This window comes from Symphalangus syndactylus, chromosome 17 (genome assembly GCF_028878055.3).
Source record: "Symphalangus syndactylus isolate Jambi chromosome 17, NHGRI_mSymSyn1-v2.1_pri, whole genome shotgun sequence".
NCBI lineage: Eukaryota > Metazoa > Chordata > Mammalia > Primates > Hylobatidae > Symphalangus > Symphalangus syndactylus.
This window is the reverse complement of record NC_072439.2, coordinates 90,247,348-90,259,840: the sequence shown is the minus strand read 5'-3', so window position 1 is coordinate 90,259,840 and position 12,493 is coordinate 90,247,348. Positions and strand designations below refer to the sequence as shown.

At 37.3% G+C, this 12,493-nt stretch overlaps 1 protein-coding gene across 7 annotated transcripts in view; it reads right to left on the bottom strand.

Annotated features, from left to right (window-relative positions):
- Positions 1 to 12,493, bottom strand: part of LPP (LIM domain containing preferred translocation partner in lipoma) — a 721,973-nt gene that overhangs the window by 306,391 nt on the left and 403,089 nt on the right. Inside the window, exon 1 of one of the 7 annotated variants that reach the window (XM_063620515.1) lies at positions 2,446 to 2,575. The exons of the other annotated variants lie outside the window; for them this stretch is intronic. The gene's annotated coding sequence lies outside the window, so the exon portion shown is untranslated. Of the gene's footprint in view, positions 1 to 2,445; positions 2,576 to 12,493 lie in introns of those variants that run through there. 7 annotated transcript variants of the gene reach the window in all.

Here is a 12,493-nt window from a genome sequence, read left to right as displayed (position 1 = left end):
ACATGATGGGCTGTTTATTTTGTTTAAAGCAAACCAAAAGGAAATTGGCTCTAATATTACTACCAGCTCATTTTTGAAACAAGTAGAAAGACCTCAGGGGCTCTTTTTTTTTTTTTTTTTTTGTGATCCTAGAAAGAGATATTGGAAACTTTGCATACAGTCCTATCTTCCGAAAATATTGGGATGGAAGTGCAGTGAACACAGATATATAACATCTATCTATACCTACTAGGACGTACATGTGGTAGATCTTAAAGCACACTTTTATTGCATTTAGTTTCATATTGGTGTCTATGTTTATACATGAACATGAATGTGAGAAAGGCAAAGAAATCACCACTACTAAACATGGGAGGGCTAAACGTGTGCTTGATCCTCATGGAGCATGAAATAAGACTTAATCTTTGCCCAGAAGGAAAATCTTCCTGAACAAGTATAACGATTGATTTTTTTTTTCTTTAGCAGTTCTTTATCTCTTCTCCTTTTTTAAGGACAGTTAGCACAACTGAACAATTACTTGGGAGGTACAATACAAAGCTTTGAGCGTAGCTCTTTATACACTTATCAAATGAATATAATTTGCTATAATTCTCCCTCCTGATTATATACAGTAGCTATTTCATTCTCTAAATAATATCTTACACTTTTTTTTAGAAGTTGGTTAAATTGCTTAGGAGGAGAATATTAGGCTCAGTTTCTTTGAAGGGTAATATAGTGGGAGTGACTGTATAATTATCTCTACCGGGCTTTCACCCACCATACAATGTCTTCTACTACATCTATTGCTTTCCTGTTGAGAACTCCAGTTAATCCTACCAGCTAGCACACAGGAGAATGAGGCAGGCAAATTTTATTTTTAACTAAGGACTGAGAGCATAAGAGAAAGAAATACTAAGATTGATTAAATCTGGTGCATTTGCAATTTTTATTTTAAGCCATTTCAGATATATGTGCTACCCAATAGGTACACTAATTCAGACATTACAGTCATTTGTGTAGCGTGTCCTATCTGGTACTCTCTGCCTGAGACCAATTGTCCTTTAAGCCACTCCACAGCTGGGCTATTTTATGCCTTGCAATTACTACTCTATTCTGGATGGGGAGTTTTATTTTATTTTAAATTGATGTGGATTTTATTCTCAAAATGCCAAGCATTCCAAATGCTTCATACATACTAAGTTTTTAAAAACAATTCAATGGCTTCCAGCAGAGAGAATTTAACATAAGCCATTCACCAAAAACATCAGGATTTCTACAATAATTTCTTTCTCCAATATTGCTTAATAGTTTGTCTATGTGCCTTACCTGCAAGACGGAAATCCAGGGTAGGGTCTCAGGCAGTCTTACTTATATGCCTCTGACCAATGACTGCCACAAAGCCCGTCACTTGTACCCTTCTCTGCGTCAAATTATGAATAGAGTACACTAATTGCATGCAGAAGTTAGAAATGATAAGGTCAAACAATGTTATTCTCCTGAATTAGTGATTAAGGCTATCAGATTGCGACTACTCAAAAAAAAAAAAAAAAAAAAAAAAAAAAAAAAAGCCATTAAACTGAAGTTGCCGTTCATTTACAAACTGATTACCACTAAAGTAGATTTGAGGTTATCTAGGTTTGGGGTGAGAATGGGAAGCAAATGAGCATGGAATTTTTAAATGTTCTAAAATTAAATTGAGGTAATGATTGCATGACTTTGTAAATAAATTACAAATCACTGAATTGTAAAAGAGCAAAATAAAAACTTTTTGCCAAATACCCCTCTTCACTAACACAGGGACTGTTAGTATTTTCAATTGTGCTTTTAGTGGTCAATTCATATATTTAGGCTTTGGAGCCAGATGGCCGTGGCTGAAACATGACCTCTGCCACTTAGTGCCTCGGTGAGTTAACTGTACCTTTCTGGGCCACAGTTTCCTCTGCTGAAAAATGGGAGAAATGACAGCCTACATCATTGGATTACTAAGAAAAACAAGTGAGTTGATATGTGGAAGTGATACAGTAACTTCTCAATAAATGTTTAGTTACCAATCCATATCTTTATAATTATTAATATCAGAAATAATTGGCTATTGCTGCAAAGGGTTAATCTGACGGGGGAATTCTACATAAAATTCTTTGTAGATAAGCACTATCCTACACAATACAGATGACATACTTCTAGTTTTCATTCACAATCCAGGGCCCCTCCAATTCAAGTATATTCAGATTATCTTTCTAAAGCATGCTTCTCATTTTTTCCTCAAACTTTCAAGGCTCCTGTCTTCCCCCAAACTCCTGCCCCTAGTGCCCAAAACTGCCTACAAGGACAAGGTGCAGAACATACAAAGTCATTGCATTGCACCAAATCCAATTGTAAGCTGCTCTCTGAACTCTCACCAATGTATTTTTTTTTTTTTTTTTTTTTTTTTTTTTTTTGCCTGTTTTCTTTCACTGTGCCACTTACTCCATTTTCCAGATACTTCAAATTCCTCACTCAGCCGAAAACACCATTCTTTCATGCAAATCTTCCTTTCACAATTGCAATTTCTTCTGCCTAGACTGTGGTCAGCCTTGAAAAACTCCTGTACATCCTTTGTGACCCAACTCAAATGTCACATCCTCTAGCTGACCTCAGTCTTCATTGTGACCTCATAATAAGACATATATACCCCTACTGAAGCATAAGTTGCCCCTCTCCACCCTTCAGGCCCTGCAGCCACTGTCTGCCCACAGAGTCCCAAATGTTATCACAATACTAAGCTATTGTGCATTATATGTGATTCACCTCAGAGCCACAGCATATTTTTTTCTCTTCCAGAAAAACTTCTTCCTCTCTACTTTCCCCAAGCCACTCACCTCGCAAACTCATACAAGTTTGTCAGACCTCAGTTTAGCTCAGATTGGACGCATTCAGGGTGTTATGGCAGGAGATAGATATGATCATAGGAAACCTCCTCAGATCTTCCAAGACTAGGTTTGCTTTGTCCCTGAATATGCTTCCAGAGTACCCTCTGCTGACCCTGAGTACTGGTCTGTAGCACCAAACGGAAAACCGTCTGTCGATACACATTTTGTGACAGGCTCAGTTTTGTATAACTATTGTTAATCTCCATAACCCTATCACCTAGAAAGTCTCTGGCACATACCAGATGCTCAATATCTGTTGAGTGAATGTATTAGTCATCTCCTTTAAAACCAGAGTCAGTGGATTGAAGGGTAAGTATATTATATCTCAAAAAGCTATTATTTAAAAATAAATCTGAATTCCCAGTCTATCTTTCTCATTGTAGTTTTACTTCTCAGTTGCTGGACAGAGGTCTTACATGTTTGCATCCTTATCATGGAGCCTGAAACCTACAAGTTGCTTAATAATGTTTACTAAAATTTCATAAAAATAAAATATTATATGCCAGATTCTGAGCCACTGAACTACTTTCTACAAATGACCAATTTATATGAAGCTCCTCAGTAGGTAAATTGATAGTGATATCACAAATCAAGCAGCTGGAAGAGTCACTGCTTTCAACATTCACATTTCACAACTAACAATTGGGTCCAGTAAGTGAATTACCCAAGACCATGGAAATAGGATCACAAAGAACGCCTTCTCCCTAATCAATATCATTAGTGGTATCTAACTTAGAAAGACTGTTGTGAATCACAGTAGCCAGATTTAGTGTTATGAGTATGGACTCTGCCAGCACCAAATCACCAAATACAGGTGATGAAAGCTATAGCTAGAAATAAATAGATCACTAGTGGGTTTTTGAAAACATGATCAGATTAAACAGGTGTTGATATGCATGAGAAGAGGAATAAATAAACTCTTGGTTTGATGTAAGTCATTATTTGGCAGTTGTGTAATATCTGAAAATTCTTCTAGGTTCTATTTACTCAAAGACCAGGAACTATAAGTATATCTGCTTCACAGGATAGAAGCCAGTGAAATTAGAGACAAATGTTTTACATACCACAAATATGGTATTCGGGCAATGATGACAACAGCATCATTCTATAAGACCAACTGTATGACAGGCTTTGTTTTAAGCACTTTAGACACAATTTACACACAGCTTTGACTATAAACTGCATCTTTTTTTTTCTACTAACCTACTAACAAAGAACCAACTGGTGCCACTTAATATGTGTTACAATGGTTTCTTATCACATCAGTCATAGGATGTGTTTCAATTTTCAAGAAATTAAACTGTGAGAAAGATACTTTATAGGATGCAAGTAATAGAGTATAATACATTTAATAGTCCTAACAATCCTATGAGATGGGTCCTATTATCATCCCCATTTGAATGATGTGGAAGTTGAGGCGCAGAGAGGTTAAGGAACTTGTTCAAGGTTACATAAAAGCTTTAATGATGAGAAAAGTTTAACAGAGACTCATAAAGCTTTACAGCATCATCTCTCAGAAGCCCATAAAATGCTAAGAATCAGGTTTGTTTCTCTAAATGATACAGTTGAACCAGTAAACTTTCCTCACTGAAGGGTACGGTGTTCTGAGATCTAAGAATTCTCATGGCAAAGTATTATGAAAATAAAAGTAGAAAGATAGCAATTTTAAGCACTTCAAGTTTTTATAATTTGCATCCTCTTTGAATTTACATAGCTCAGTTTGTATCAGACCAATATGCACTCATTTGGATTTTGCTTTTAAGTTTTCTTAATCCTTTCATTTATCTGTTTTCTGTATGCATAAAGATACTGTAAGCTATTCTGGAAATGATGGTGTATTTGTTTTTCGATCTCCTTTCTCCTCTTCTCCACCCTCCAAGCCTTGCTCTGAGCTTAGTGGGCATTAAATAAGTGTTGCTGACTAATTAAAAGCAAAATGGAGATCCACTTTGGCATCATATCCCAAAGCATGATATTAAAAAAGACACAACTCAAGCATAGATTGTTAGCTTCTCATATATGATTAGTGGTATTCTTGGTATAATTTACATAATGAGAGAATATGGCTTTTTGAACTAAGCAGAAACATCCAAGAATTTAGTATGAATGTTGGAGGGAGAGTTGGGAGGAAGATCAAAGGAACACATTAAGAGATGAGACTGTGATTTAACTATGGCTTGATCATTGAATAGAGTCCTTAGTCTGATCACAGTTAAGATATATAGTTTTTAATCTGAGTTATTTGGTGAGGTAATGAGAGCTAACTAATAAAGTTAACATGAAATATGAAACCGAAAATATGACATAGTTCCCATCAATGTTCATTTTCAAAACTATATTATTTTATGTATAAAATCATCTCTAAGCACAGAAAGGTTGTTTGCTGACTCTTGCTCCCACACATGAAAGTCAAGATATGATATTCCAGATCACCTGTGAAATTCTAACACGGTTACTAGGAACAGCAATCAAAGTGTAAGCACTTTTCCATCGTCTTGTAATCGTGCAAGGGAAGATTGAAAAGAAACACAACTGTAAAATTTTCAAATTTTTCCTCATCAAAGACACCAGTTAGTTGGGAAGTTACTGAGAATATAAAGTTAAATCTTGTTAATCCATTTTCCTATCATAGGAAAATTCCTATTAACCACACAATGAAACCTTCTTTTCTCACACGCAGGTTGAACTAAAAGCTATTCCAAAATCCCTCTGCCTCTAAGCCCTAAGTGACACTGCACAATCTCCTACCCACACCTCTCTTTATGGTAAATAGAGAAGAGGTGCACATTCTGGCAAACACATTAGTCCACATCTACCAAAGTGAAAATCTGTGAGCTAAGAAACTTCTATACATTGTCCAGTAGTACATGTTTATAAAAATAACCTTGAAGCTTAGTCAAAGTCTCTCTGAAGTTATCAAATATTGAATGTTTTTCATTACTTTAATATCAAATATATCTTTATTCTATTTGATACTTTAAGTTTCTTTGCCATAATAAGATATATTATACATCAGACAAACATATTTATGAAAAAAACGAAAACCCCGTTCAGTTTTAAAACTGCTAAAAATGTTAGCTTTGAATGGGCAAAAATAGAATAAAGCTTCTTGAAAGTTATCAAAGTCTAATAGTATCTCACAATTGCTTTCTAATGCGCTCATTACTATGTTAGTTTTGCTTATCTGAAGTTTAAATTATAGGTTTACAGATAAACAGCTTTAAAACCAGAATGAAAACTAAATACTAGTGGAACATTGGTCTACAGACCAAAGCAAGAGGCAGTGAGAAAGTGAGAGGAGCGGATCTCTACGGTCCAGAACTTGTTTACTTGCAAACATCTGGGGTGAAGTCCCAGCCTCAGATATTTGGTTTGCCTTGACTTTATAAATTTCTCTCTGTGATAGAGAAGTACATACAATGTTGTCTCTACCACACCAACCGCTCTGTTTAAGCAAAAAGCCTCAAAAAGTTGCTTGTTTTAATAACTACATTGCCACAGTTTTGTAACAGGTAATTCTGCACTCTAGCCACAGCTAATTGGATCAGACATTGAACCCAAACCAGAGTAGATACCCAGGAGCTGTGTTGGAGGAAGAATTCCTTCTCCATGTGTACTGGAGAAGAACCAGCTAAAATAATGGTCCTGTTGGTTCAGGCTTTTCAGTGTAAGGATACAGAAAAAGAAAAGCTGGGAGCAGAGATGGAATGGAGCAAAAGCCAGAGACACATGGCACAGGATGAGGAGGCCATGAGGCAGCAGGACATCATATAATGAACATCCTAGTGTTTAGAAGAAGACTAAACAGAATCACTAACAGGAGCTGCCACAGAAAACAGAAGGAAAATGGAAGAAAGCTAAGTCCTTGTCCAACGAAGACCCACCGGACAAGGAAACACTGGGTGTTTATTTCTGAGGAATGACAAAATCAGCTGCTGTTGTGTCCTCAATGATACTCCAAGTCTCCATGAGGCTTGGTTGTCTAGTTGCTGACATGGGTTTTTGGACTTCCTTCCTTCTCCCTGTATATTACCATAAATTCCCATCATCTAAAGTCATCTGAGGTAACTTTAAGCACATCTTGGTTCCAGCAACCTGAAAGGACCTAACTAAAACAGACCCAAGAAACAATTTCCTTATTTTAAAAGAACTTAGACACACATAATTCTGGCTCATCCTGGTATATTATGGTCTTAAAAAATGACTACGTCTATTAACAGAAGGAAAATAAATAAATAAAAGAGAAGGATAGGGGAGAGAGATTATTTTGTGTCTCTCTGCTTGTAAAGCACAACAACGCATTATCTGCGATTTGGGAATTATCCGTGAGGATGCTCCTCTGTGATCTGTAATATCATAAAAGCTAGGCAGATTAGCTCTATTCTCTTACATACCTACATTTTCAGATATTATCCCCTACTAATTACCCTCAATATGACCAGCTGGGAATGGTGGAAAGAAGGGGTATGGCATGGAAGGTGGACTTGACTGTGGACCTTCCTATCATAGCATCAGTATAGAGAATTCAATTATATTTTTTAAAGCCTGATTATGCAAAACACTTGTTTCTTAACAAAAAATAAGCTAAAGGTATTTTTTAGTGCATTGCTACATTTGCATTTTTAAATTATGGTAGATATTTTTATTGCGTTAAGTACCTTATTCTATCTCAGCGAAGAGTCGTGGCTGTTTTAAGTAAACAAGACTGTTACAAGAATACCCTACTCTTCTTCCATGGTGAGTGCCTGTATTCAAACCACAGTGCCATGGAAAATAACTTCCCCAACATTTGCTCTCTTGGCCACAAGTGTCTGTTTAGAGAAGTGTCTGGCTTGGTCTGAACAACACATCCCCAAGCAACTAAGCGGAAACCCAGGTCGGTAACATGAGCTAAGATGAGGATTCTAACATTTGGGATGATGGCCCACACTGAATTTTGATAAATCTCAACAAAAAAAAAACAAGCAATTCCAATTCTGGATTCACATGTACACAAAGATACACATGCAAGGAAGCTCATCTTAACATTGTTTATAATAAAGAAAAGCTGAAGCTCTCCACTATAAAACAGACTCAGTGATGAACCCTTACACTATGGAGCACTATACAGAGTTAAAAATAGTACGGCAAATCCTTTTTACTGACATCAAAAGTTCCGGAGGAAAATAACTGAAAAAAAAAAGATAATATACCACATATATATATGTAAATGTATACATAAATGTATTGATACATGCCTGGAAAGATGCACAACAAAAAGACAATGGTGATTACTCTTTGGAAAAAGAGTTGGGGTTGGCAGGGGAGAAATAGAATGGGTACTGAGGAAGGGCTGTTATGTTCAACTCCATATACTTCTCACTGCTGAAATCTGTTGTGATAAGAATTTATTTGTATACTGTCAGTATATATATGCTTCAGTAAAGTTAAGGAACAGGCTGGTTCTACAACGTGCTCCAATGTACTGCAGGTATGTTTGGTTGGTGAGCCAGCACAGAGAATTAGAGGAACTATTCCATTCAAAATCAACAGGACCAAAAGTGAGGCTCAGTTCTACCACGTTAGAAGTAGTATTTAGCGTAACTCACTCAACTGTGTGTGTAATACTGGGATGATGATTTCTGGCCAGGCAACCTCCTAGACTTGATGTGATAATGAACATAAAGCCACTCAACAAACTGCTAGGCACTCCGCAAATCTCAAGTACTACTATTATTACTGTTTATATATTTGACTTCCCAAATTTCCCTGGAGAGATATGGCTAAGTGTGTAATAACAAATCATTTGTTTTCAACTTCTCCATTTGAACAACATTGTTTTATCCTATTTCCTTTCACTAAGGTCTGAAATTAAAACAAACATCAAACGAGGCTGTAGGATTTTATTTTATCTGTCACATACTGCTGTCATTAAACACACTTGAAATGAGTGGGTTCAGTTCAAATAAAACTGCTTCTTTCCCAAACTAACAAACATGAAGGGGAGAGAAAAGGAAGCTTGCACTTGAATCACATTCAGAAGTGCCGCACGTTACATTTCAAGGAGAAGATCCATCTGGCAGGCTGACACAGTAATCGGTTTTTACAATTATCGGGTCAGGCAGATTACAGATCCAGGCTGTCAATTCTTTCATTGCAGTTTTATTTCGTTATTGGTAGCTCGTCCAAAAGAAGAAAACCCCTCCTAGTTATTCTATGTAAAAAAGCTATCTTCTCTCCTTTCTAGGATTGACTTCAGTAGGCAGCAATTCAGTCCAACAAACAAGGATCTATTACTGAGCGTCAACTATGGTGAAACTGTGTTTGGTGGAAGTTTAAGAATGAATATATCAAAAGTCACATCCTGCAGGAAGTCACAACCAACGGAGATAAACTGTTACAACTGAAAATGATCCTTGTATGAATCAAAAATGCTGGTACACTTGATTTTCACTGTCTTTTTTATGGAGGTCCTTCTCAAATGTTCAGATCTACTTAATCTTGGCAATTTATCTCTTTGCTGGCTGAGGTAAAAAGAGCAACAGGCAGTACAGGTCGTCAGGAGACCCTGAAAAAGGGTGACTGCATGTGTGTTTGTGTGTGCGTGTGTGTGTGTGTCTGTGTGTGCGCACGCACACTTGATTATAAATAGTACACACTGTAGAAGCCTCCACATTCAGTCCACACTGTCCTCTTCTCAACCTTAACGCTAACTGCTCACACGTCCACGCACTGCAAATTCTCCATGAATCCCCAGGTTCTCATTGGAAAGTGCACTTTCAAACTGCTTTATCTTTACTCATAACAGTTTCCCCTTCTGGAATGTCTCCCTCCTGCAAATGTCCATTACACTTTAATTATATCTCACATAATCAGTGCTCAATAAATATCTGTGGAAATAAGTGAAGTCTCCTATCCTTATATGTAATGAGTATTTCCTTGCAAAATTAAAAAAAAATGAAGCAGAGTAATTTAATCAAGTAGGAAGTAGAATATGCTAGAGAATTTACCAAATAGGGTGGAAAAGAGCCTTAGAAATGATCTAGTTCAATGCTAGATGTTCACAGAAGTGAAGTGATTTGCCACATTCCAAATAATTGGTAGGAAAGGAAGGTCTGAAATCTGCTCCTCTGACTTTTAGTCCAGTGCTTGTTCTATACCATGCTGTTTCCTTACATTTTCGAGAAATGACAGGGATGTGTACTGACAAGCTCAGTGGATTAATAAGTATAGAATGGATTTCCATTAAATGAGAGAGGAGAAAAATCAAGGCTGCCATTAAAACTATGGCATTTCCTTCTACAGTGACTACCTATTGAGACGATGTTTGAGACAATACACACCCAAGTATCAAGGAGAGCACTCTCAATGGCCACATTTTTTAAAAAAAATTCACTGCCGAGCTTTGCAGAAGCCAATGGCAATGGTAAATTTCTATAATGAAGTGAAATATCCTTCGGGCTTAATAAGGAATTTAAAGTTACAAGTATATTAGAAAATGAAGAGAATGTAGATCCTACAGGCTTAAGAAAATGTTTGGAAGTTCAATTTCATTCTCATACAAGAAAAACCAGATTTGTCTAGGGACTAATGAGTGCACAGACATTCAAGCTTGGATTGGAAATCACATTTACATTCAGGCCAGGACCCGGGACTGGGAGAAGGATGCTGCTTGAAATCCAGGCTATGTAACACCTACTGTGGGACTCCTGAGAACATCTGTTCATTTCCCATCCTGTTTCCTCATCTGTAAAATGTGGGTAAGAATCTCCATCTTCAGGAGTTACTCCTGAGACTTCAATACTATTGAATAAATGAAGATACTTTGTAAACTCCCAGATATTAGGTAAATGCATTAACTTATCGTTATCAAGAAGGAAGGACAGCCTTTGTAGAGGTTCTAGATTAGCCAGGCTCAGAAATGTGACTACTTCAGGGGCAATGGCAACACACAGACTTTGAATTTCAGAAAAAGAAGAAAACACAGAAAAAGATAGGCTTCATTACTTGAATATCCAGTAAGTCAAAGCATAAGTGCATAGGCCTGAACAATCTATGTATCTCTGGAGAGAACTAAGGTATAGGATTGTCATTTAAACATGTAGAAGGATATCACTTGGCATGGGTCAAAGAGTAGGTTTATCTGAGAGTCGTGACTGGAAGCCAGGACTACTGGAACCCACTTCATGACTCTTTCTCCTAAATTACATTACGTAGGAGATATGAAACAGTAGTAGCATGAGAAACAGATAAGAACATTGACATCACAGTGCCGCTGAATGGTTGTTGAGTAGTGATTTGAGACCTCACTGAATTGGATGGAATCCCAAGTGATGACTGCAGACCATTTTCCCCTCTTTATCTGTGCATAGACGACTCCTTGGTGGTAGCATAGCACAGAGATAAACCAGTGAAGAAGCAGAGATGTGTCAGAGACCCTGGACCATCTACAGAAGGGGAAGTAAACCTGCACCTACTACCTGTCAGTCTCTGTGTTAGATGCTCTCTATGCATTCTCTCTAATTATTCTAGCCATATCAAAAAGTAGATATAATTATTCATCTCTTACCAGTGAAGAGATTAGGATCTGGAGAAGTGAAATATACTCCCAGCTTTCACAGAGCTGCTGAGTGGTGGAACGAGAATTGAGTCCCCAGATGCCACAGTGAGAACAGAAGCTCTTTCCACTTTGCCAAGTGGACAGCCACATTCCAAGTGCCAGCCCACAGACAGAGGGGTCTGAGGTCCTGGAAGTAGGAGGTCAGGAAAGCTGCTATGTGAAAAGCTGGCATTCAAAGAAGAAAGCGGTTTGGGGGAACAGTGTTACATTCACATTTTCTTAAGTGAGTTTATGTGAGGTAAGTGTTTTTATATTCTAGGACGAGAAATTGGAGGATTCTGGGTACCTTTTTAAAAGTAAACATATTTCCCATTGTGGTACTGGCATAGTAAAAGAATAATAAAATATGTATAAATATAAATATAACTGGAGGGGCTGAGGTGTTGAATGACTTGGACAGAGGGGCTAATATCAGGTCTTGTCTTCCTGCCTTGAGTGAAACTATTGACTCTACAAACACAGAAATACAAGAGTGAGAAACAACATTCTTAATTGTTTTCCTTTCTGGAAAGACTAAGACATACTATAGTTCCAGGCTTCATATAACAGAGCTCTTATAGTACCATCATCTTTAACTCATAAAAATCAAATTGTATTACTGCCTTATCATAATGTTCAAAGTGTTTCTTGCTTGGTGCATATTTCACACATCATTTTACACTCACACGAGATCCTGAACAGGTTACATTACATATATATCGGATAGAATATTTAGGACCCAATTTTCACCATCATTCAACAGCCTTATGCAATTCAAATATTCAAAAATGTGTGAATAATCTGGTGCCTGTTGTCACGATGGTGAGCCAGTTAACAGCTGAAGGTTGAGTCATATGTCATCACAAGGAATTACTCTGAATCCCACCTAGAATTCCAGTCTAGTATGCTTGGCTGCAAGAGCCACTGACAATTAACTACATCAGCTCCCTTATGTCACATCTGGGGAGACTAAGGCCTAGACAGAGGCAAGGAAATGTTCAAGGTCACATAGCTAGACAGGGGTAGA